Genomic DNA, 25,967 nt, shown 5'->3' on the forward strand with positions numbered 1-25,967 from the left:
TGAAAAGCAGAACAAATGAAGAAAACAGAAACTGAAGTGTTAGGAGAAAATGTTTATTTAGTAAAACAGTATGAGGTTCAAAACCAGTAAAACAAGGAAAGGAGAACTTACCAGTCGGGGATTTTAAGGGGTTCCTTTAAAACACGGCAACTGCAAAGTGATTTGGACAAAAATTTCATAGGTGACGAAGGTTCAGATACCATATGCACTATGCTGAAAGGCACCTAATAGCTTTATTTGTATCAGCAGTACTAAGAATAATTTTCCCTACACTTCCATCTTTTCTAAGGAACATGCAATCAACAAAGACCTAGTCGGCTTTAATGTTTCGTGTGTGTCTCAAGTTACCACAATTAACTGTAAGAGTTACAGGATGGAGAGACCCGTATGTTTGTGTTGAGAAAATATTAACCTTTAATTGTACAACTTAATTCTCAGGTATGCCTTTGCTGTTCATTCTTCCCTACAACACTGGCATGATGGAAGAATAATTACTTGAGCAACACTTACATCTTAGTTCTGTTTTCCAACATGGAACCAAGGGTACAATTAAACACCTTTAATAATAAAAAATTGTGTATTAGGTAAAATAAATAGGCTTTTTTTTTTTTCCCCAAGGGTATGGTATGAACTGAACTAACTCCACTCCTGAAGTAATTGAGTGTGTTCTAGTAAGCAGGTCCAGGGTTGGCACTACATGAATATCACCTCCGATTAGGTTATAACAACTTAGAAAAGACTTGAGAGACCAGAGTACCACCCAAGGACTCTAGCCCTGCACAGCCTGGAGTCTATGTTTCTACCGTTACAAGTCACTGAAGCATGCCCACTTTGTAGAGTCAGACAGACACAATAATTCGATCACTGTCATCTGGCGAGAAAGTAGCAGATGCTGTAATGTGAACCCAGGGCCTTGATTCCAGGAGCAACTCTTTGGTGCTGCCATTGTGATGCTTTATTCTTCACCAGGCAGTCATTTACTTACCTCAGTTTTTTAATAACGAAAACACTGTGAAGAATCAAAGTGAAAAAACTGATTAAATCCTTGGGAGTAGAGCGGCAATTAAATAACTTAAAAAAAGAAAGAAAGAAAGAAAGAAGAAAGGTGTTTGGAGAATACGCCCAACTTTTTTTTTTTTTTTTTTTTTTTAATTTTGCTGTGCTGGGTCTTAGTAGCAGCATGTGAGAACTTTAGTTGTGGCATGGGAACTCTTTAATTCCCTGAGCAGGGATTGAACCCAAGCCCCCTGCACTGGAAGCATAGAGTCTTAACCCTTGGACCACCAAGGAAGTCCCCATGCCCAGGATTTTTGAGAATATTTCTACTGGACACCTTTGTTCCAACATTATCTTCTTCTGAGAGAGGAGGGGACCTTATTTAAACAGGAATAAACTTTTTACCCTCCAACAAAATTTATCATGCCAGACATTGAATTTATGAAGACAAATAAGCTTGTTTCTGTCCTCAAGGGGCTCATAATCTAAGTGGAACACTACACACGTAGATAAACTGGTGATAATTTTAGTACCAGTGCGAAATAGCACTACTAGCACCATAATGTGCTAAACGAGAAGACAGCGGAAGACATGTTTACGGCATGATGAGAACTCTCCCCCCTTTCACCTGGGAGGCCCAAGATTCAGGTAACATTAGGACATTTGAACAGAGTTTTGAAGATCGAGTTATTTCCTGAGGGCTTAGTAGGGGCCAGATACTGTGCGCTAAGGGACTATGTGGATTATCTAATTAAATTACCACTACCATTTAGGAGACAGGTAACCCCGTTTTACAGATGAATTCAGGTGGTTTAATCTAGGACTCAATCTGCTAAATATTAGCACTGTGAGCTGATACACAAGAACGCACAGTGAAACAGGTCACCGGATGGAGTCACAGGGATACGGGGGTGTATACATCCAAATGTTCCCATTTACACAAACGGCTATGAAGTCAGGATGCTGCAGGAGTTAGCCAAAGGTCACATGACACAGACAGAGCTAACCCTTTTTCCTCTCAAGGGCTCTCCCATCCTCAGTATGATCACGTTTTCCTGGAAATGTTACTTTCTTCCTGCCTTTCCCTTTAGCTTTTCCCTTTTCCCATCACCAAAGGCCACCTCAAACCACGTGCCAACTTACCAAAGGGCGAAGCTGTTGAAGGACAAACGGTTGGATGGGGCTGGCCTACATCTAAAACAAGATATTTACTGTAAATACCAGTGTTTCATAAGCAATGATCTGCAAAGGTTGAGAAACAAGTAAAACAGGTTTGCCAACTTTTATGAGCACTGCCTCTCACACACTCAACCTGTTACACACAGAAGTAACTGCAAGGCATGGATTAAACCCCAGATAGCCACAGGACTCGAGAAGAGACTTGCACTCTGTCTACCCAGAGCTTTGCCTCCAGCCTGTACAGCCACAAATCCCTGTATGGCGTGGCGACAGCAGGTTTTCTAGGCACTTGAGTTCACGTTCCTAACGTGAGCCCTGGGACTCTTCTACCTGCCCTGTCCAAGATGCCTGGGATCTGTTCAATCATTTTTTATACACAAGCAAACAGTACGGACTGTTCATTCTGTTTGTTCAGTTTGAAACGAAAACTTTAAATGCTTGTGTGGAAATAAAAAGCTTAAATAACTTCCTTAGGGTCATAATAAAACTTTGCCAAGGGTCACAATAAAACTGCCATTCTTATTATGTATGCAGTTTTAAAAATATACTTTAAAGGTTCAAGGAGGATGACTACTGAGACTGACTGTGGTTCAAATGGAATGACTTTGTTCATGCTAGTGTACAATTCTCATCTCCTGTCCTGGTTTAGGTTTAACATATAGATGGAGAGAGTGGTTATGCAGCAGTGCTGGTACTTCCCACATTAAAGCGAAGATCCAGTTATAAATCCTACTGATTCGAGAACTATAACAATATGAAGACCAACAAGAGCCGGAGTATCAGCAGGTTTATTAATAAGAGAAGGGCAGAAGTGAACATTTATCTGAAGGCACGGTTCTGAAAGGTATGAAAATTAGAATCACACATTTAATCACACACTCTACGTGCTCCATTCTAGACTGACTGTATACCTGAGGGTCAATTTCTCCCATGTATTTAGTTTTCCAATCTCTACAAATGTCTCAGACCCACGGCCTGCATCTCTGAACCACTTACGTACGGTACCCAGGGTGCTTGCTCTGAGCTCAGGAATCTCCATCACTTTAACTGTTTGTGATTACAAGCAACTTAACTTTTCTGAGTCCCAGTTTCCTCAACTGTAAAGTACACTAATAACACTTAAAGGGCTGCTGCAAGGGTTAGATGAGAACATTATGAAAGTATCTAATAAAATACTTGTATCATAAAAGGTGTTCCATATACATTATTACTGTCAGATGAATACTCAGACAGTAATAATGAAAGCTGTATTAAAATAAGGGACAAATTGAGGGGAACACCCAAGGTCTGAGGATTGCTGATACAAAGATAAAGAACTGACAGAACAGACGTTCCTTTTTATAAGAGTTTAAAAAAACTGATCGGAATAAATGTCTTAGAAGAAATCTTTACGTTAACTATAAATAAAATGTGAAATGATTAGAAAATACTCTGTGCAGATTTGGTCCCCTCTCAGTATATAAAATACTGGGACATGAAATCAACAATGGTATTTCTTAGCTTTGATGAAATACAGTTTCAAAAGATTAAAGGATAATGTATTCAGCATAATGCATTTATAATATTGAGGGTGCAACAGGCCTTTCTAAGACAACAAAACCCAGAAGTTACCAAAGATTACGTAATGGTTTAAAATAAAGTTTTAAAAAACACATGACAGATTAGGAGGAAGTACTTGTAACACATATAGTAACCCAATCCAAAATATATAGCGTTCCTAGAAAACAATGAGAACAAATTAACAAATCAAAAGAAATACAGGCTAAGGGGATGAACAATTAAACAAATAAAAATCAAAGAAAGAAAACCAACAGAAATGTGAAAAGATATTAACTTTGCTCTTAGACAAGGAAATGAAAATAAAGAGGTACTTTTTTGCAGCTATCAGATCAGCAAAAACGAACAAGAATGGTAATGCCCCGGGGGCAAGCGTGTGAGGGAACAGGCACTCTTTTATACTACCAGCCCAAGGGTAACTTGGCACAGACTCCTGGGAGAACAATTCTGCAGTACCCTTAAGTATTTCAAATAGATGTGTTCCTTGACACAGCAATTACACCTTTACAAATGGTCTTGCAGAAATAATCACACAGAACATGCGTCACAATACTGTGCATTTTGCAGGACAGCTTCCAACAGTGAAGCACTGGAGCAACCTTTGCATCCACCAACAGGGAGTCTGGCATATTTATATATGGAACTAAAAAAAAAATAATACTTGAGACAGAGATATGGAAAGTTTTCCAAAGCATGGAAAAAAGTACAAGATATGGTATGATTTCATGGTATAAGAAATCCCACATATATCACCAACATATTTGTGTGTAAAAACACAGGAGCTTGGAAGGATCACCATTATTAATACTGCAGGGTGTAAGAAAAAGGCAGCCAGTGGTATGTGACTGTGAAGAGAGTATTTCTATACACTCTTCACGTTTAGTCTAAATAATACAGAATGGCCACATATTTAGAAAGTTATCTCAGAATGCAGGATTTACCAGTACCTATTTCCCAAACTCTGCTTCTCTTTCAAAGTCATACCTTTACTTGAAATAACCCAGTATTCTGGTTAATATGGTATTTTTTTGTGCTCCTGACTATGTTACTACAAAATTTTAAACAATGATTATTAAACATAAATAGGATATCTAAAACAATAATTTTCAGAAATATCTACAGAATAAGGGAAATTTATGTCAACATTAAGACAACTATATACCTTTAGCAACCTTTATACTTCTTCAGTCAAAGAAATCTTACAAAACCCTTATTTTTCCAGGGAATTTGAACTCCTATAAAAGTTTCATGAAGAACAAGTAGCAAAGAAATTTTTTCAAACTACTTAAAAAAAACAAAACAAATAGCCCCAATCCTATATTTAAGTAGCTTTAGACAGCACTTATGGACAAACACTGACCATATAGCTTAACAGTTCTAAAGAATCACTTTGAAATAAGCAAGGAAAAAAGGTTGGAACTTTTAAAAGCCAGTTATAATTGCATCTGGTTAATCCCAAGAAAGACAGCTAAGTAGATGAACAGGTTCTACTACTAAGATTTTAATTGATGGAACAGTTTTACTCAGTCTCACAGGAATAATATGCATAAAATTATACAAACATCCTCAGGACAGGTTCTCTTCCATAAAGTTAAAGGAAGTTAATGCTAATATTAATAAATAATCCTAATTTATATAGATATAAAAATCCTAAAAGTGAAACTGCTACTGGTTTCATAATGCACTGGTAACTTAAAAGTTAAAAACAAAACAAACTAAATCTCACCTTTCATTGAAAGCCAGAAAAAGCCAGAATTTGATACTATCATCTCTTTAGTTTAAAAACAAACAAACCTTAATATCAAGCCATTAACAATGAAAAGAGATCATTTAATTGCTTATTATAATTGTGCATAATATTTTCCACTGAATAATACTTTACCTTTATCAAAAGGTAAAACTGCTTTAAAAAAAAAAAAAAAAACAACTGAAACGAATAGACCTAAAAGGCAAACTCATGTGTATCAGATTCCCTACTGTAAGTGACAGTTTTCAACTACTGAAGCCTATAGGAGACATCTGTTTGGAAGCATGGACTCCTACTATTGGGAACTGATGAGATGAGAAAGATGTAATGAAACAGGAAGCTAAATAATTTAAGCCAAATGCATAGCAAATAATCATGAGGAGAGATAACAAATCTTTAAACTTGATAGAAAATAGCTGGAGTTTAATTTCAGAACATATCAAATATTATAAAAAATCCAACTGTATTATGTTCTCTATCAATCAATGAAATGAAAAATGACAACTGGAAAACAATGGGGGAAAATGGGAACATTTTAACATTTACCCAGATTCTGCAACATTTAAAACTTATAAGCACATGTTCATCAGAAAAAATTCTAATAAATGTAGAGTTTTTAAAGAAATCAAGGCATGTATTATCTAAAAGGTGGGAGACAGCTCAGTATAACAGAATGCTTTATAGTATTAACTAAAACAAGATCAAGTGAAAAGAATTTTTTTGACTCAACTACAACTCAACTTTCACATAGAGCTTTTTCTAAGTGCTGAAGTGAGGCAAAGCTGATAGCCCAAATTATATTACTATATAATCAGGAAAGTGTGTAATATAAAGATACAAACACAGGACTATCAAACAAAAGAAACAAGCAATAAATTAAAAAACTATAAATTAGGAATTTAACCTATAAGGCGTTTGGAAGCCTAAACCACAATGATATGCTAAATGAATGCTTTTTCATATTGGAGAATATGAAAGGAAAATTTTATATTTTATTCACTGAAGTTCAAAGATAAATTGATGGGGAACCTCCAAATATGCTTAATCTGAAAATATGAAAAAACACATTTCATAAAACTATCTTAGGTTATATGATGCTTCCATAATGCACTGTGATACTTCTCTTGAAGTATTATAAATTATTAAATAACTTAAGCATTTCACAAGTTTCAAATGAAAATGTGAAACTAACTGAAATATGTTTTACATCCAAGTATATAACAGAATAACTCTCACTTAATAAAAAGAAACTTTAAAACACACACACAAAACTTTAGTTTACTGAACAAATAGAACACAATTAGAAAGACAGCACTCACTTGTTCAAGAACAAGTCTCCCTGCCTGGACTTCATGGTTTTATTTAACTGTGACTTTTTCATAAACACAGGCATCTTCCTGAGTACAAGCATCAAATGTGAACTCAAATTCTGAATGTAGGCATAGATAAGTTTATGGATGCTTGCCAAGCTGTTGAAACAATATGTCCTTCTTCAGTACTTTTGATTCTGTGGCTGTTGTTTGCTTTGTTTTTCACCTATATAGAATGTGAATGTGTCGTCAAAAAATGAAAAGCAGAGGTGATTTCACGGGGCTGAAAAACAAAGTTACAGAAAGTTAATTTTAAGTAGAGTGTTTTCAATAAGAGCATGAAATATGAGAGTATCATTTAAATCAAACAACATATATCTAGGACTAATTATCAGGTGTTAGTTTATCTTTAAATTATCTATAAATGTTTGGCACAACTATGCTCTGACAAAAAAGGATGACAAACATGTTTTTGAAATAACAATAATAATAGCTACCATTTATCAGGAGCTTAGTGTGTACCAGGAATTATTATAACATTTGACTGCTATTAACTTATTTATTACATTAACCCATTAAATCTCATAACAATCCTATTAGGGACGTACTGTTATAATCCCAATTTAGCAGACTGAGGAAATGGAGAAATAATTTTCCCAAAGTAACACACCTAGTATGTGGTAGTACCAGGATATGAGTTCAAGAAGCTAGGCTTCAAAACTCTACCACTAAATCACAGTGATTTCAAACCATTTCCATTAAATCGGAAAGCTGGTATTGTCTTTATTGCTAAAATAAAAATGAGTTTGATCTACTTTAAACAGAACAGCAATTATTCACTGAACACTTAAAATAGGCTATGTACTATTATTAGGCATTATAGCTGGCAGAACAACAGCTAGCGCGTTAGCATTTATCAGGACTTAATGTGACAGGCGCTGACTAATGAACCACTCTGCACTCATCACGGAGGTCGGTCCTTACAACGATCCTGTGAAGTGGATACCATACCTATTTTGCAGATGAGAAAAGCTCTGAGGTGTGAAGCAGTGCCTTTTCCTCCTCCAAATCACACAGCAAACTGTCCGGCACAGCCCAGGCGGCTCCAAGGGTCTGATGTCAGAGGCCCTGCTTGTCGGCGCACACCACAAGCTCCACATGGCCGGCACGCCACCACCCAAGTGAGGACGTTCCTTGGCCCAATCCCCGAGTCTCCTGTCATGTTAGAGATATAAGAGCACAACTGCAAAGATGTGACAGTAATGAAAGTTTACAGTAACTACATTAAAAGAAAGAAAATCAAGCCTCTGTGTACTATTTTTGCCAAATCCTCTATCCGTGTTAACGGTTGACAGTCCAAGTCAGCTGAAGTAAACATCCACCTCCCAGCCGACTCAAGTGTTACAGCTGAGTGTAGGATGTTTACATGAACTGGAAACTTGGTTTAAAGCAGGACTTACACAATCCTTTACCGTATTTGCACTGGTCCTTTCCTTGAGACTCAAATTTAAATTAAGGGATAGATGACGAATAACTTATATGATTTTTTTAAAAAGATAACTTTGTAGAATCTTTTGAAAAAAGAACAGGAGGCACAAAGATTAACATGAATGAGGCAAAAGTCCAATCAAGAGGTATTTCTGAGACAAGGTTTAGAATCCAGGGGAAAAGGCACAAGTGATGTTCTTCTCGTAACTGGTGGCGATATAAGCAGACATCTCATGAATGTTCCAGACCTAAATGTGGCTGGGATTACAGCCTTCCCTTTCAAACAAGCCAACCTGCATTTACAGGAACCTGCCTGATGGCTGGGATGGCGCATAGGGCATCCATTCTTCCTCAGGAAGGAGATTCCTGTTTCAAGTTGAAGACAAAGTTAGCAGCACACCTGTGAGGAGCTCAGGGCCCCGCAGCAGCCTTCTTGCCCCCAGCCTCTCCCCATCTCCTTCCCATGCTCCTGCCTCAGGACGTTCACCTCAGGAACACGTCTCCCACACCCTGACCGGGTCGTCCTCCTCCTCCTGCCCGAGTGTTGCTAAGTCACCTCCCAGGAATCCGTCGTCTCTCTGGATTCCTTTGATTAGGAAAATACTACCACTGATACCTCTAGAAAGCACTTTAAGCAGCCCAATCAATACACTTGCCTCGAAGAGAAAAATCCTCAAACTTGGAAGTAAAATTAAATGACAGAATTATTGCCAGCAAACTCTAAAGTGATCTCTGGAATTTCGCATGCCTTCTGGGCCCTTTGGAACCTCCTGTCTCTTCAGGCCACTTTTCCTGATCCAAGATTAAATCAGGAGTTCTGATTAAATTCCCAAGTTCTCAAGATGAAACACACACATTTTTTTTTTTTTCTCTACAAATATACTGTTTTTTTGCTTCAAGTATTCCACCGCAACACTATTTTTTTTCCTTCTGCTTTTCTTTGCAAATATATTCAAACAGGTTTCGTGGGCTAGACAATGAATATGATGCCTTCTCTGGGAGAAAAGTGGGTCTCAGGTTTCCAACAAATCTTTTTCAAAACAAATTTTTGGATTACTATGTTTTTAAGTTAGGGACTGTATGAGTATTTCTCTTCAGTTGCTAACTGGGCATGCATACTGAACAGGGAGGGGTTCCCAGGTGGCTCAGTAGTAAAGAACCACCTGTCAGCGCAGGAGACACAAGAGACATGAGTTCCATCCCTGGGTCGGGAAGATCCCTTGGCAAAGGAAGGGGTAATCCACTCCAGTCTTCCTGCCTGGGAAGTCCCATAGACAGAGAGGAGCCTGGTGGGCTATAGTCCATGCAGTCACAAAGAGTCGGACATGACTGAACAGCCACCATACCACTGACCAGGGAGATGAACGGAAGATGAGCTCCGTGGTTCTGAAAGCCTAGACTTAGGACAGCAGCATCAGAGCACGTGGGCATTTAGGAGAAGCAAGCATCACCACAGACCTACTGAATGAGAAAGTCTCGCAAGGCCCAGCAATCAATATTTTAATTAACTATCTCTCCCAAGTAATTCTGATACCTGCTATTATTTGAAAACCAACACATTAATAACGGTGTTACCAAACATGCTGGAGAGCCAGAGCAAAGATAGCAGTGAACATCAAATTGTCAGGAAGTTTGTAATATGCTACAGAATGAAGAAAAAAAGAAACCCACCCAACATCAAAACACCCACCACACTGTCCGCCCGTAAGGAACCAGGCTGGGGAAACTGGCAGAGACAACCTGAAACAGCATAGTTTTGAAAAGTGATTAAGTTCGGACTCACACTTGAAACTTTTTTCCTCCTGAATATGCACCGCAAATGTACCTCTATTTATTCACTCAATGAATAAAGCTTTATCCAGAGGAATGGAGGGAGCCAGTCAGGGTAAAAGGGACTCCAGCACCAAGACCAATGAGGACCTGTCGAACAGTGTGCTTTCAACAGAGAATATCTGCACACAAATGCGTCTAACTGGAAATGAACTTGCAGACACAATTTTGCAGTTTTGCTTTTAAAAAGTAATCCCTTAGAAATGTCAAAGCAAATGCTAAGGAAAAAAAAGCCTGTCATTTTCAGAATACTACTCAGCAACTAAAAATGTTTTACTTTCACTTTCAATCAAAATAATCTTCTTAGGACCTGTCAGTAAAGACCACACACTTCTTCCTCAATACTAAGTTAAACTGTGGGGAGACAAGCTCTTATAGGGTTATTAGCAAACACTACTGCTCAAACATTTTAAAGCATTTGTCCTATACAGTCAATTGTTACATTGGCAGGTCATTTGGGAAGTCGGCAGTTCTTCCAAATTAAAACATAAAGAAGTCATCTGCAGATGACTTTTATAAGGTGGTATTCCAGTACACTGAGGCAAGGGCATCCAGAATTAAAGCTGACATGGCCTCTGATTCACCTCATCAGGGCAGAATAACATGGAACAAATGTTATGTAACACAGATTGTACATTAATCCTGCAGCCAGGGGTGAGGGGCTGGGCTGGGCAGAGGGTGACAGCTTTGTGCCAGACATGCATCCTCCTTTTAGCACAGATCGGGGCTTTCATTTTAACAAGCCTCTCAAATCCAGCCAAGCAAATTATTAAACTGGGCAGTTTCTATCCATCTTACTGAATCTCAAGGCTGTGTAACACAACTTTTCATAGGAAACACTGTCCCTTGTCTAACAGAACAACCCTGTTAGCAGAGGACTCGTTCTACCCTTCGAGGGGACATGCCTCGGGCTCTCAGAGCCCAAATGGCCCCATCCGTTTGCTGCTATCTGGACTCTGAGGCCTACATTGGAGGGTCAAGGAATACACAAGAAACCTGCTTTATTAAGAGTTCAGCAGGAAGGGACACTTGCTGCATGCGAATCGTCAATCTTGAAAATTATACTTCAAGTTGCAGAGCCACCTGTGTCTGAAGCAGCTCACCATCCTCCTCCCCCTCCTCCACGCTGGCCACGTCAGGCTTGTAAACTAGCATTCTGGCAAAGGAGTGTTTAAGTGGGGCTGCTGTAGGAACACATCTGGGCAGCTACACGATGCCCCAAACTGTCGCCTGCTCCTCTGCAGAAAGGTAAAAGGACATAGTAGCCCCTGCAGCAAAACTAAATCGCTGGCGCAGCTCCGTGCACGCAAGGTGCCCTACTTGGTGCTGACGGCCAGGAAAATAGATAATTGTAAGGATATGATGTCCTCACTCTCAGGAAGCTTATGATCCAATCAAGGAAGATGTGCACGTAAAAAGTTACCAAGGGCTTTACCTTTTGGTTTAATTATGCACTGAGCCCTATACAGTAACATGTTCAGCAGTTTAATATTAATACATGATAAAAATACTAAAGCTTTACTGAAGAGAAAGGTTTCAATAAAACAGAAATGTTTCCCAGTGTCTACAAGACAAGTAGAGGTAAGAAAGCAAATTTTCAAAACTCGGTAAAGAGCTGTTGTAAAATTATACATTATCAACAGTGTGCATTGAATGTCGGCTGTGAGAAAAACCCTGTATTCTTCAGCTCTGTGGGGAAACCCCAAAAAATAGATTCAGTGCATCTGCTCACAAGGCAGCGACATGCGAATGAGGAAGAGAAAAGCCAAGCAGTGACCTGAGAATATGCAGGAAAACATACTCAATAAATGGAGACAAATATAACCAACGGTGAATGCTGTAAAAAGGCTCAGTAGTTTGAGGTCCTGCAAAAGTTTTTAGAGGACAGTTCTGACTAGGAGTTGTGACGTCACTCAGGGTGGAGAACAGGAAGCTAGGGTGGGGGGTTGCTGAGAGGCAAGAGACAAAGTTTATACACACATTTCTTCACTACAGAGAAAACTGAAAATTTCTAGGTTATATACTGCTGGGCGGTAGGGTGGGGCGGTGGTGATAAATTTACTCTCAAGAACGTCTACAGAATTTCTAAAGGAGGAAATCAGTCTTCTGAACTGCTGGGAAGTCAAACTCTAGCCTACTTGGAAAGGCAATAAAGAATGTGAGTTCACTGACAGGGTAAAAACAGAAATAAGAACCCATAGTGGAAAAAAAAAAATTTTTTTTTTTTTTTTTAACAGAATTCTCTAAGGCCCAGCAGCAGCAGCAGCATCTTAAAGTCTGGAAGCTCGGCTGGCATCCGCTCCAGGATATCCTGTTTTGAGGAGAGCATCCCACACTACTCGGCATGAAACACGCATTCACACAGAGTGCAGTGAAGGCAGAACCCCAAAGATTCCTGGTGTTCACCCACACCCTTTACAGGCACCCCCAGCCCCGCTCCAATTCTACCTCTTAGATGTAATTACACTGAAATGACGTCTGCGAATAGCCGGTAGCAGCAAACATCTGACTGAAAGCTTAGCTGTGTGGAACAGCTTCCAGTCGGGGATGTTTACAACAACAGACTTTCTGCACAAGCTAACAGAAGGCATCGACACAAGTATTGCTGGTCCCCATCTCTAAATGCTTGTTAGGCCTTTAGTCCTGAATGCTATCTGTGACATTTGGGGACAAAAAAATGGTACGGTTAATTGAATTCATTAGCAAGAGATAAGTGGTTTATCAACAGCAATTTTTCCTAAATAAATTAATTACAGAAGACAATATACGTTGTAAAGTTATCGTGGCAAATTAGTAACATTAAAGATATGACCCAGTTATTCTACACAAAGATACACTTTCTATTTGATATGTGCAAAAAATGAAGTTTTCTCTCCCAGAACCCAGAGTTTCAGAATTAATAATAAACACACCAGAATGACAGTCCGAATAATCAGAGAGACCATACATGTGCCTGAAACAGTCTGAAGGTATGCCTGCTGTGCTGATGCTATCATTAAAAGTGACTCTTCCATTAACAAGAGCATTCTAATCTAGGTCGCTAATACAGTGGGTTCCACTGGCAGTGGATCTGTACTAAGACTCTAATACTTTCTTCGCCCGTCCCCAGCTGAGTTAGCTTAGAGATGCATATACAGTCCATGGAGATAACAAAGCAAGGTAGGTAATAAGAAAATGAACTCATGACCTTGGCTTTGTTTATAAAGCAGTAATACGTTAAAATCGTTTTGTTACCACACCACTTTACTGAAAGACAGAATGAAGATTAGGCGACATGTGAAAAAAATCGGCACTCCACCAAAACCAAGAGTTACTTTCATCTAAAGTATGTGAAGTTACTGTTTCTTAAAAAAAAAAAAACAACCCCAGTTAAAACAATTAGAGTATACAATTAAGTTTCAGTGATTTCCAAGAAATGAACAAACACACACAGACACCCTACAAGATAACTACTGAATACATCAATACACACAATTTTGAAAGGCTACTAATTTTCTAATTAATTTCTTTGAGAAACTATGGAGTAAGTGATTTCGGTCTTTGATATTTACTGTGGTAATATTTAATGTTGCTTTGTGAAGTTTTTTTTTTGCTTTAAATGTCATAAGTAACTCCCCATTCAGAAACAATGCTAGAGATAATGAGGAAAGCGCATGTGGTCTCTATGGATACAAGATGACCTTCATTGTTTCTGAAGACAAATACTTAAAAAAGAGAACCCAGTGGCTATTTCCAACAAAGGCTATTCAAGCTGTTCTACAACTGAAAATTTCCAGGTTTAAATTAGGAAAAAAAAATTATTTTATGCCCAGGTAGGCACACGATACTTGACTAATTCGGATACTGCATACTGAGTTGCAATGAACCAGCGATTGCAAGTCTCTCCTTCAAACAATTTCCCTGTTTTTGTTTTTTTTAAAGGTTGATCAAAAGACTGACATCTTTACCAGAGCTACTATATTTAATCCTCACATATAATATACAGAATCTTTTCTTCAGGGTTGTTAGGGGATTTTGTCGAATGCTATAATTTGTTTATGATGTGTTCTTGAAGACAGCTGAAAACTAAATGTACAGAAGTTGAATAATTAAGTATAATAAAATTACTTATGAAGTATTCTATAATTACAAAGTATCTAGACACACATTGTAATTACAATATGTAATCTGTATTTCACAAATGTTCTTTTTGTTCTTGTATTCATCATTAAAAACAGAGTAAGCAGGTTGAATCTAATGAAGGTACAGCTGAGGCTAAAGATGAACACGTTCTGGTGTGCATAACAACTTCCACACTTGACACAAATCTATTTCATATTTGAGAGCAAACTGTTCTTACTCTTGGCATTAGCACAAAACAATACGCTTCTTGTTCTATGAAGCTTATTTATTATTTACTCATTATTGCCAATTGCCATTGGGAACAGAGGCTTGAGCGTGCTTTCACATGATTTCTCAAGTTAGCCGCAGAACTAGAGTCCTGAGGTTAGTAGTAGAGCAGGCGTTTACAGATGAGGAAGACGGCACAAACTGGACAGGTGGTCTGAGCAAGCTCAGCCACTGACTCACTGACTGTGAGCCACTCTCAAGGAACCATCTACAAGGTGACCACATCTGAGGACAGACCAGCCTGGCAAACTGAACACCAGACAACCAGTGAGACGATGAAGAGGAGAGTGCTGAAAAGCATGGAAATCGTCACCATGACATCTGACGTCTGCATGGTGTGCTCACACCTCCCCTGTGGGTGTTCATGGTGAGCTCCGAGCGGCAGGCAGGGTGGGTATCATCATCGCTACTCCACTCAGCTTACATCGGTTCTGCTATAATAATGAATTACGTGTTCTCTGGAAGCAACTACCCATGTCAGATACTTTACGAGATTCAAACTGATTATCAAATGAAAGTTTACCTAGAAAACTTACTATAAAATATATATATGTGTGTATATACTGATACATGTTTGTGTAAAAATGACCTGGTTTGATTTTTTTTTTTTTAACTTTTCCCCCATTTCTGTCACTTCCAACAGGATGGGTTGTTTTTTGCACTGCATGATCACTGCTCAGACACACAAACACCCTTTGGGGTAGTCAGCGCTTAGGCTTGCAAGGCAGAGAACCAGTTCCTTTCTCCACAAAGCTTAATAAAACATCATCATATACTCACAAGGTATATACACGGCTCAACCCCAAACCAGCAGCATCAGTACTACCCACGACACTGTAAGAAAAGTAGTTCTCAGGCTTCTACCCAAACCCACTAGATCAGGAATTAGGGGGAATCAGATGCAGAAATCAGTGTTTACAAGCCTTCCAAGTTGTTCTGAGGCCCACTAAATTCTCCTAACCACGGATCTAGGTGGTACCATAGTTCCAATAACATGGCCAAAGCCCACTGACAACACAGCCCTGTGTTAGGGCTTGTCTGGGACTGAAAGGGACTATCAGTTTTAATACCCAGACAGTCCCGGGCAGGCAAGGACTAATCTGTTACCTTAATCGCCATTACAGATCAAAGCCCAAAAAACTATTCACGTAAAAAATGGAAAAAAAAAGGGGGGGGGGGAATGGATCAGTGATATTATGGACTGAACTCATGTTGCCTTTTGGGTGGAGAAAGGAGGTTACATTGAAATCCCAGGAAGTGTTAATGGCTAATTTAGTTTACCATTTCAGGGTAATTACGCATTTTCTCCATTACTGTTGTGAACAAAGAGAGCTTTCCATGAGAGGGGTGCCATATATCTACATTGAACCACTGATTTGTTATGTACTTACTCGAAAAGAAAAGCTTGCCCAGGAATGCTTTAAACCTGGACGGGAGGGACCTGGAGGTCCGGTGGTTAAGACTCTGCGCATCCAATGCAGGCGGTGCACGCTGGCTCCCTGGTCAGGGGACCGAGATTCCACACGTCCTGAAGCACAGGCAAACAAAACAGACGAGAAACCACCTGGGGGAGGGAGGGCAGGGCAGCGTTCTGGACAAAACGGTCAAACACTGTACTAAACCCTAGGGCAGTCACAAGTTTGTATTTTTTTAATTTTTAAAAAGTTTTCAAAATTTTCTGGCTGCACCACATGGCATATAGGATCTTAGTTCCCTGGCCAAAGATCAAACCCCTACCTCCTGCAGTGGGCGCTCAAATTCCTAACCACTGGACTGCCAGGGAATTCCCTGTATTTTTTAAAATAAAATTCTCTGACCACTGACAGTGAACTGATGGCAGCCAGCTTCTTAGAGTCTCACGATTTTAAAGGATCTTTTTAGATTCTCAAAATACCATCCACTGAAGGTCCCAGGTCATAAACGGGGGCAAAAATCAGTCACCAGTGACACACGGCGCTGACCCCAAGCGTTCAGACCACTTGAATCAGGATAAGCTGAGCAGGTCTGTGGTTCCACAGCGCTCGTGCAGAGTCTCTTCAGCCAACAGGATGCAAGAGGCTTCGAACTCTATTTTACAGACTTAGATAAACACCATGAACTGCACCCAAAACTGCTAACTTGCTTAGTCTGAGAGTGCTTTCCATGGCTCATGGATACCATCAGCCAAACTACAACACTGAAAATTTCCCATAATCCTGGATATGAATGCATCATGATGAGGCAGGTCACATTTCAACAAGTCGACTTTTATTTTCAAAATCCACACCTGGAAGGACAATTGCCAACTTGGGCCTCGACATACAAGCAAAAGGAGATTTCAGCAAATAAGATCTAAGACCCTAACTGTGAGCCTTAGCGACACAGAATATGTATCCACACACACATATATCAGACATATCTCCACATGTGAAACCCAAGTGGGTGTCATGCATCTCACTGTGAATGTCTCAGTGTCAGAGCTGTTTCAGTCTTCGGAGATGATCCATGTATATCTACCGAGTTTTAAATACTGTTTTCAGTTTTCCCTTTTCTAATAAGATATCTACTTAAAGCTCTACTTGAGAAGAGTCCTCTTCTAAGAACAAGAGGTATGAGTGACTCTCCCAGTCATTATCTTCCATAAAGTCTGCTTACATTGTGTCCCTACAGTCACACCTGCTCAGTCAAATCTTTGCACTTCTACTGATATACTGGCTGTGTGACTTTAAGTTACTTTACTCAGAACAAGTTTTTCAATCTGCAAAACTAGAAAATCCTATAATGTGAAATTTAAAAAAAAAAAAACTCTCACAGAATGGTTGTGAAGTTTAAACAAAATTATGTGAGCATAAAAGCATATCTTAAATAATAAAGCACTGTACAGATGTTGACAGCAGTTTCAGGTTTGCATCTACATTTTCTTGCAAACCTTCCTCCCGAGTATGCATCTGAAAGACAGGACAGCCATGAGGATCATGGTCTGTGGGAACACGACAGGGTTCTACAGAATTCTCTTTGATGTGACATTCACTGGCCTGGGCAAAAAATAAAAACAAAAGAGCACCAACAACAGTGGCCTATTTCACACCGAACAGGGCTAACTGGGCCCATCCATCAGCCATCATAAGGACAATAATACTATAAACAATACTCTTAGTTTTCACGTTTAGGTTAGGAAAAGACTTCCTAAAGGTATAAAAGATAAGCCTGATTTTAATTATATTTTTCACGGCCAGTGGATTGGTCAGCCCGTGGCTAACCTGAATGCTACTAAATGGGAACAGCATCCACAGAAGCACTGAAACATATCCTGTGGGAGTGAAGACAGAGGAGACGCCCCTGACTGGCCTCCTGTGAGCCCACCCCTGCTTCTGAGTAGCAGCACCTCTGGCTGAGCTGCTCAGGCCCCTGGATCATAAACCCGCCAGCAGCCCCGGGCCCCTCACCCACAGCTGGATGCTCTGCAGCGGGCGGCTATCATAGCTGTGCAGGTGGCAGAGTACCTCCTCGCCCGTGCTCGGCAGGTCACCGCCGCTGTGCAGACTTGAGATTCCCATTACTCAGTTGAGTCCTGGCTGAGCCAGGCTCCACCTGGCCATCCCAAAGGTGGAGGGCACCGACCAGCACCTCTCAACAAACCTGTGACCTGTGAGAGGCAAACCTAGGACCTGTTTTGGGGAAGCCCTGGCCTAGTGAACTCAGGGCATAAGGGGCTGTTTCAGGCACTGATCTAGGTGCGGGGGGAACGGTGAATAAAATACCTGTTTCCATGGAGCACCCCTCTGAAGCAGGCTACAAGGCTGCATGAGGCATGTTAGGGATTTAAACACAAACGCAGGCAAGGAGGGGCCAAAGGAGACTTTTAAGGCAAGAGATTAGATCACTGTTTAAGAACCATCAGAATGCTGCTGACATGGATGACGACCTGGGGAAGTGGGAAGGATAGGGAACCGGCTGTTAAGACTGCTGCCACAGTCCAGACAAGTCATGAAGGCCTGTTTCATGATGATGAAAAGAAATAAGTAAAAGGTATAGACATGAGATTGACTTGTAAGTAAAAACCTTCATGGTTTCTTGGAGGCTATGTAACAGACGTTAATGGTTCACTGATAAATCCTGAATGTTTTCAGGATTTTCTTTTGAAATTTTTCTTTTGAAATTTTCGGCTGAATCTCTGGTATCTGTTTTCAGAAAATGTTCTCTCTTTTTTTTCGATCCCTTAAAAGCGGAGAAAAAGATATAAATTCTAGGGAAAGATACTAGCTACCAGGATTCTAGTTCATTTTAGTCTGATTCTAGTTTTATAAAGCCTAGTCCTGAGTTGTTGGCTGTGTCTTCTGGAAAGAGGAGTTTTAGACAATTAAAAAAAAAAAAAAGGCATGAACACTAAAGAGGGAAAAAAACAGCCATCAGCTAATTAATGGAAGGAAGTAGTACGTGGGGACAGAACAACTTAAAATTCAAATCAAGGCCAGTGAGCTATTTGAGAGGAATGTCTGAGGATGAAATGACAGATTCCATTAAAGGTTCAAAAGACAGTGTGACAAAGTACAGTCAGGGGACGGAAGGAGTAACAGTAACGGAATTACCATCGTCCTCACTGTATTCCCAACAGACCTCACGGGGGGCATGAAACCAAAAAGTGCTCCAGGCTGGGAAGCAGATGTAGGTAGGGAACTGAAAAGGGTGTTCAAACAGCCGTCAATCTGAGGCAACAAAAGGAAGTGAAGAGCACTCGAGTCCAAGGGGTCAATCGGGATGTCGCGGGGGAAACGTGTGCAATTTCTCATGAGAAAAATAATAAAGACCTCAACAACCCAATGCTGCCATTCTCAGCTGGGAGCAAACACACATCTCCACGCTGCTGGAATGACGGGCACGGCGACGCAGGCAGCACGCGCGGGCACGCGAGCTTCTCGTCCATCTTCTGCGACGATCGCACACACGGTCTCCAGTCTCTCGCTGGGACAAAGGGATCACGTGCGCCCCTGACAGCACCACTCTGTGCTCCAACCACAGAGCACTCATCGTTTTATAAATATTTTCTGGAGTCGTCTTCTAATAGCCTGCTCTTAGGAAGGAAGAACTGGATAATAATTAAGAGCCTGAGCTTTATAGTCAGAACTAGGCCAGGTATTTAACCTGGTGACTTGACTTTTCTATGGCTACTCTCCCATCTGTAAAATGAGATTTAAAAACACCTATCTGGCAAGGGTTTTCATGAGGGCTGAATAAGATTACGTAACATTCATCAATGCTGAGCTCTGCGGCAGGTGTAAAATTAGTAAGCAATAAATGGGAGACAAAAAGGAGGGGAAAAGACTTTTTACCTCCTCTTAGCATTCTTCCTCCCCCCCACCCACAGCTTTCCCCATTTTAAATTCTTTACATTTCATTTTTGGAAACCTTATTTATTCTTTCAGCCCAGTTCAAACGCCAAACTCTCTATGAAAACTGGACACTTAGAATGTATGGCAGAAAAGCATCAATAATAGTTGATACTTACCTCGTGCTCTAAGTGCCTCACATATATTACCTCCTTTAATTCTCCTAGCACCCTGTGAGGGAAGTACTAGTATTATCCCCTTTTTGGAAAGAAGGAGTGTGAGGCAGAAAGTAGTCTGCCCAGAGCAACACAGGAGCTCGGGGACCGGGCTCTGGACCCTGAAGCCCGGCTCCAGAGGCGGTTCTCCCCGAGCTACGTGTGGTTGCTGTCGCCGAGCAGGAGGAGTGATCACTGCAGAGACCTTCGGAGCTGACAGCGTTAGTGTTAGTATACCTGGGGACTTTTTTTCTGTACAAGCTAAAATCATTCACTACAAACAGCTTCTTCCAGTCATTAAAAATACCCCTATAGCTCCGTTTCTCAATGTACACAAGATAGAGGAGGACAAACTACTATTCATACACAATTTGGTTTTATTGTTTTTTAGGCTGCTATTGTGGTTTAATCACTAAGTCACATCTGACTCTTGTGACCCCATGGACTATAGCCCATCAGGCTCCTCTGTCCATGGGATTTTCCAGGCAAGAATACTGGAGGGGGCTGCCATTTCCTTCTCCAGGGGATCTTACCAAGTAAGGGATAGAACTTGGGTCTCCTTCACTGCAGGCAGCTTTTTTACCATATGAGCTACCCAACTTGAGTCGCATTTTCTCAGTGCACACATCTAAAATTCTAGTTCCCATCTAGGGGACTAGGAGGATAATCGAGGAGATGGATAATAGAGATGGATCATTTTATCCCCATATGGAGAATGCTGTATCACCTACCACACTGGACTATCAAAAATGGCTGTCATCTAACACTAAATACAATATAGTCATCAGGAATTCATTAATACCCTCAACAACATATACCGTATTTGCAGGTTTTGATTTTATACACACACAGACACACACAAATACACACATAGGATGGCAAAGATACTTTTTTGCAGATAAAAGATATTGACACTACTCTTCACACTAAGGCAAGCTCGGGGTATTTTTTTGTTTTCAGTTTTTTTGTCCACGCTGTGTAGCATATGGGATCCTAGTTCCCTGACTAAGGATCAAACCTGTGCCCTGCTGCAGTGGAAGCACAGAGTCTCAACCGCTAGACTGCCAAGGAAGTCCTGGTTCAGGAGAATGAAACTGAATCTTACCAAAAATAAAGACAAATAAGAACATTCTTTGTGTGGGAGACAAAAAGCTAATATCTTCCCTTTTAAATCAAACTTTCTAACACAGAATCAGAGCCAAGAATAAAACATACCCGCCCAAGGGATAATGTTTAGCTTTTACAGAAAATTATAAGCTCTTGAATGAGAAAGGCTTAACAGGAAACTACTGTTTCTTCACAATCAGAGAAGCGCTGCTTTCTCTACCTGTTCTCTGAATGCATTTCTGGAGCCTTATTTTAAGACAGAGAGCACAGTGTAAGATGACAATGAACTTCATGTGCTAGTTTTCTTAGGAATGGCCACTCTCCCCACATAAAACACAGCAAAAAGGCAAATGAGCCAGAGTAAACCAAAAAAAAGAAAGTCATTGTTTCTGTTTAAGAATTTTTCAAAAATAAAGAACAAAATCTGCATCACTTGAGAGAGGAACTACATCAAGTTCAACTATTCTTAAATTAGTCTCTAAATGGGTTTCTATTTAAAATAAGACAAGCTGTCACTTACCACTGGCTGTGGGTCCATATTGAGCAAGTGGCAGGGGCAGAGCAGGGCTGTATCAAGACAAGTCTTACTGGTCAGATATGGACTGGTCAGACACAGCCTGACCTCGGAACTCACTACATTTAGCCCAGGGCTATGGACGGGAGGCAAGAAACCAGAAGAAAGGTCAAACAGCTAAGGCAATATAATGCTCACTGTATTAAAAGGTGGGCTGAAGCACTTCCAGCTCTGTAGGTGAACAGAGTCTGAATCTGGGGCCACACTTCACAGACGCGGCCATCGTAACAGGCTACGCTCCCATGGGCTAAGCTTGGCTTTACTGTGACATGTGACATGCATGGCAACTGCTTGTTTACTTGCCTGTTTCCCTATTTCCCCACTACGGAATGGCTGTCTGATTCATTCCAACATCCTTAGTCCAGGGATAAGTGTAAAATAGCACAGGTATAAAATAAACGAGCAACAGAGAAGGCAGCAGCAAACACTAAGAGAATTAATGTCTGCGTCTTTACTGGCTCCATATTTTGTCTCAAGAATCTCTCACCTTAGATCAGGGGAGTAAAACATAAACCAGGCTTATTTTTTTTATGTTTATGTAATGCGAACCATTTAACCTCTTTGGATGCAAGCTGTCTCTTCTATAAAAGGAAGGAATCGAGACCAACAAATTCTTAAGTTCACTGGTTCCATGATTCTATGCGGGAATCATATTCTAGTAATAAAGATCTGTTGATATTAATATTTGCCAAATGCTTCCATGTGGTCAATAATTCTGCTGATATCTGACCCCAATGTTGAGCCTTGACTACGATGCCAGTCAATTGCCACATGAGCTTGAAAGGGAAAAAAAATCCCCAAAACACTTTTTGAAAATACATGCAAGTATATAATAAATCTTAGTAAAATTGAGAAGATATAGAACAGAATTTGCTTTAGACAATACACACTTGGCTTTGACAGGGTCTGGCTGGTATCTTTATATCGGGGAAAATATGTAGTTTAATGTTTCTGAGGCAACTGGAAATCCAAGTCACACTGAAATATGCAGTGAGCTGGTGCCTCAGGGCTGGGCTCCTGTCCCCACAGGCCCACGGCAACAACGCCCCGATCAGGTCACTTCCCTTCCGAGAACCCGTCCAAGGCCTCCCCCGTGCTTGGCGTGGAACGCGCATCCCCTCTCTGATTCCCCCACTCCTCTGCACCAGCTTTTGGGGCTCCTCTCTCTTCCTCCCCCTGCAGAGGCTCTGCACTTTCTCTGCCATACCAGTTGTTACACCGTCCTTCACATGCCTGGTTCCTTCACACCCTCCTCAGGTGGGGTCTTGGCTTCAACGTCATCTCCGTCATCTCCGCAGAGAGGTCTCCCCAGCCCGCCCACTTTGACGGGGCTGCCCCCACCCACGTCACTGCATCTCCCCCGCGGCTCTTCACAGTTCTTCTCCCGACTTGAGATGCTGTCCTCTGCTCGTTGCTTTACTTGTTTATTGTCTACCTGTCCTGTCAGAGCCTGACGGGTTGAACCTTCATGAGAACAGGAACCCTGCTCATCCTTTTAACTCCTACAGTTCTAGAGCATGGAACAGTGTCTGCAAGCTTTTGGTGGAGAATCTGACAAACTTCTTGCAAAATTCATTCTAAAAAATGTAAATAGAAGTATCAAACATTTGCTGAATAAAATGCTAATAGTAATGGGAGCTATTATGTTTGAAAGCACGATTCCAGCCTCTTCACACAAAACTGCTCACTTAACTTCACAATGGCTCCATGGAAATCGATGTTATTATTTCATTTTACAGATGAGGACCTGAGGCTCAAAAAGTGAATCACAAAGCGAATGGCATAAAGGTGATGACTAAAATATGAGCCTGAATCTTCTCTCCCAAATTTTCTGTTTCCTTTCTGGGTATCAGTGCCTCTGCTCTGAAAATTTCTAGGTTCTAGACTCTAAATCCACCTACATTTTAAATCTTTAAAATATTTAAGAATTGTTATAATCCTATGATTAAAGAAAAATAAAAAGGATGACTCAAATAAGGTAAGACAAGATTATTAAAATGAACTTGCCATTCCTGTCAGATGATTCCAATAAATAAGAGAAGTGAGAAGTAATGACATTATGAAGCGTCTAAAATAATTTCTATTTTTATGTCTAAAAAGATGGAAGGTAATCCTAAACTAGAATGAAAAAACTGACACTTATCTGTTTAAGAGTAGTATAAAGGAGGCCAGTTAAAAGAAACAACAGGGAACTCCCAGGCAGTCCAGTTCTCTGTGCTTTCACTGCAGAGGCTCAGGTTCAATTCCTGGTTGAGGAATGAAGATCCCACAGGTTGTGTGGCACGGCCAAAAAATAAATTTTAAAAAAACAAAGAAGAAAACACCAACAGCATGCTAGTGAGCTAGCAACAATTGGAAACTGAATTTTTAAAAATATGAATAAAAATGCATAACAGCATTAAAAACATGAAATATTTAGGGACTGTAGTGGTTAAATTTTGTGTCAGCCTGGCTAGGCTTCGTGCCCAGGTGTTTGGTCAAACACTAGTTTAGGGGTTGCTGTGAAAGTATTCCACAGATGTGATTACCATGTACAATTAGCTGATGTTATGTAAAGAAGATTGCCTTCCACAACGTGGGTGGGCCACATCTAATCAGTTGAAGGCCTTCAAAGCAAAACGCTGAGGCTTCCTGGGCAAGAAGGGATTCTGTGTCAAGACAGGGACAGAAATCTTGCCTGAACTCCCTGACTCTGGGCCGGTCCTATAGATGCTGGACTCAGGACTGCAACAGCAACTTCCCTGCCAGCTGCAGCCTGCTGGCCCATCCCATGGATTTTGGACTTGCCAGCCTCCACAATCCTGTGAGCCAATTTCTTACAATAAACCTCTCTTGCTTTCTCAACCTCTTCTTCCCTGTCTCCCCACCATATTATTCAGCCACTTCACTCCTAAGAATTTAGCCAAGAGAAATGAGGGCATATCTTCATATAAAGGTATGTCCATGGATGTTCACAGCAGCTTTACTCGTAAAAGCCAAAAACTAGAACCCCCACCCCCCTCATCAAGACGTGAACAGATACACAGATTATAGTATGTATCCATCCAATAGAATATTTCTTAGCTAAAAAAGGAATAAACTATTAATGCACACTACAAAATGGATACATCTCAAAATAATCATGTTGAGTGAAAGAAGTTAAATTTAAAAAAAGAGTGCATCCTGTAGGACATGCTGACTAAACTAAAGAAAAAGAAAATAAACAGTAGTTGCCTGGGTAATAAAGTGGGGGGAGGTTACCAAGAGGGACTAAAAAAACTGAGGGGTGACAAATACGCTCAGTATCTTGACTACAGGTATGGTTTTATGGGTATAAACTAAGTCAAAGCTTATCAAATTATACACTTTTGATATGTGCAGTTAACTGTATAACAATATCTCAATACTTTTTTTTAAGATATTTGTAATAAGTGTTAAAAAATTTTAAACTTAACAATGCCTTCCTCAGGAATTTCCTGGTAGTCCAGTTGTTAGAGGAGTCTGTGCTTTCAGTCCTGTGGCCCAGGGTTTGATCCCTGGCTGGGGAACTAAGATCCTGAGGTGGGGTGAGGTGGGGGAAGCCTTCCCAACAAGAAAGAATAACAAAGGCTATCTCCTGACTTGGGGTCAATTATCAACAGATAACCTAAGGAACAGTTTCTATCTTGAGTCAGCCTTCTTAAATAAGACTGATCTTTACTCTGAGAAGGGTAAATAAGGATTAAGGGGAGGAGGGGGTAAAAAAGAATGAAAGAAAAAAATCAAAGCCAAAGATAGGAAGGAGATGGGAACAGAAGAAGGAACTGCTTTAAATTTTTATAGACTGAGAAAAATTATACCAAAAAACATTATATGTATCTGAAAATTGGGTAATTTCCAAGGAATCACAAATAAGTGCCGTGAGAATGGAAGTAGAATCCTTGCAAAATCCTAGAACAGATCTGTAACAACCTGACTAATGAGGAACTGGCTTCTGAAACACTGTGTGTGTTCGCGGTCCTCAGCCCTGCTCCCTTTCCCTTCTCGGCCCTTCTCCTGGGTTCTGGCCCCCGTCCCTTACACACTCACGCCTTCTCAATCCTCCATCCACTTCTCCTCTCACGCCACAACAGTGGCTGCAACCTTCTAAGGGGAATCATTAATTCTCTTTGATACTCTAATGAAAACTACAGCTCAGAACAAGGTATATTTACAGAAAATTTTCTGCGTAATTTTTTCAAAGGTTTCAAGAGCTCCCGTGAACCCTGGCCATGCATCCCTCAGCTTCTCAGGTAAGGAAATTCCTCACAG

At 40.5% G+C, this 25,967-nt stretch overlaps 1 long non-coding RNA gene and 2 other non-coding genes across 5 annotated transcripts in view; all 3 read right to left on the bottom strand.

Moving 5' to 3' along the window:
- Positions 38 to 25,967, bottom strand: part of LOC108637533 — a 38,789-nt gene continuing 12,859 nt past the window's right edge. Inside the window, exons 1-3 of one of the 3 annotated variants that reach the window (XR_001919161.1) lie at positions 15,888 to 16,628; positions 7,801 to 8,004; positions 38 to 7,072 (exon numbers count right to left, since the gene is read on the bottom strand). This is a non-coding gene — a long non-coding RNA (uncharacterized LOC108637533). Of the gene's footprint in view, positions 7,073 to 7,800; positions 8,140 to 15,887; positions 16,629 to 25,967 lie in introns of those variants that run through there. The other 2 variants (XR_001919160.1, XR_001919159.1) reach the window with 2 other exon arrangements.
- On the bottom strand, positions 8,145 to 8,233 carry MIR30B (microRNA 30b). The gene has a single exon (NR_129692.1). It is a non-coding gene; the product is annotated as a microRNA 30b (primary transcript).
- On the bottom strand, positions 12,594 to 12,674 carry MIR30D (microRNA 30d). Its single transcript, NR_129694.1, has one exon. It is a non-coding gene; the product is annotated as a microRNA 30d (primary transcript).

The sequence above is a fragment of the Capra hircus genome, chromosome 14, assembly GCF_001704415.2.
Source record: "Capra hircus breed San Clemente chromosome 14, ASM170441v1, whole genome shotgun sequence".
Classification (NCBI taxonomy): Eukaryota; Metazoa; Chordata; class Mammalia; order Artiodactyla; family Bovidae; genus Capra; species Capra hircus.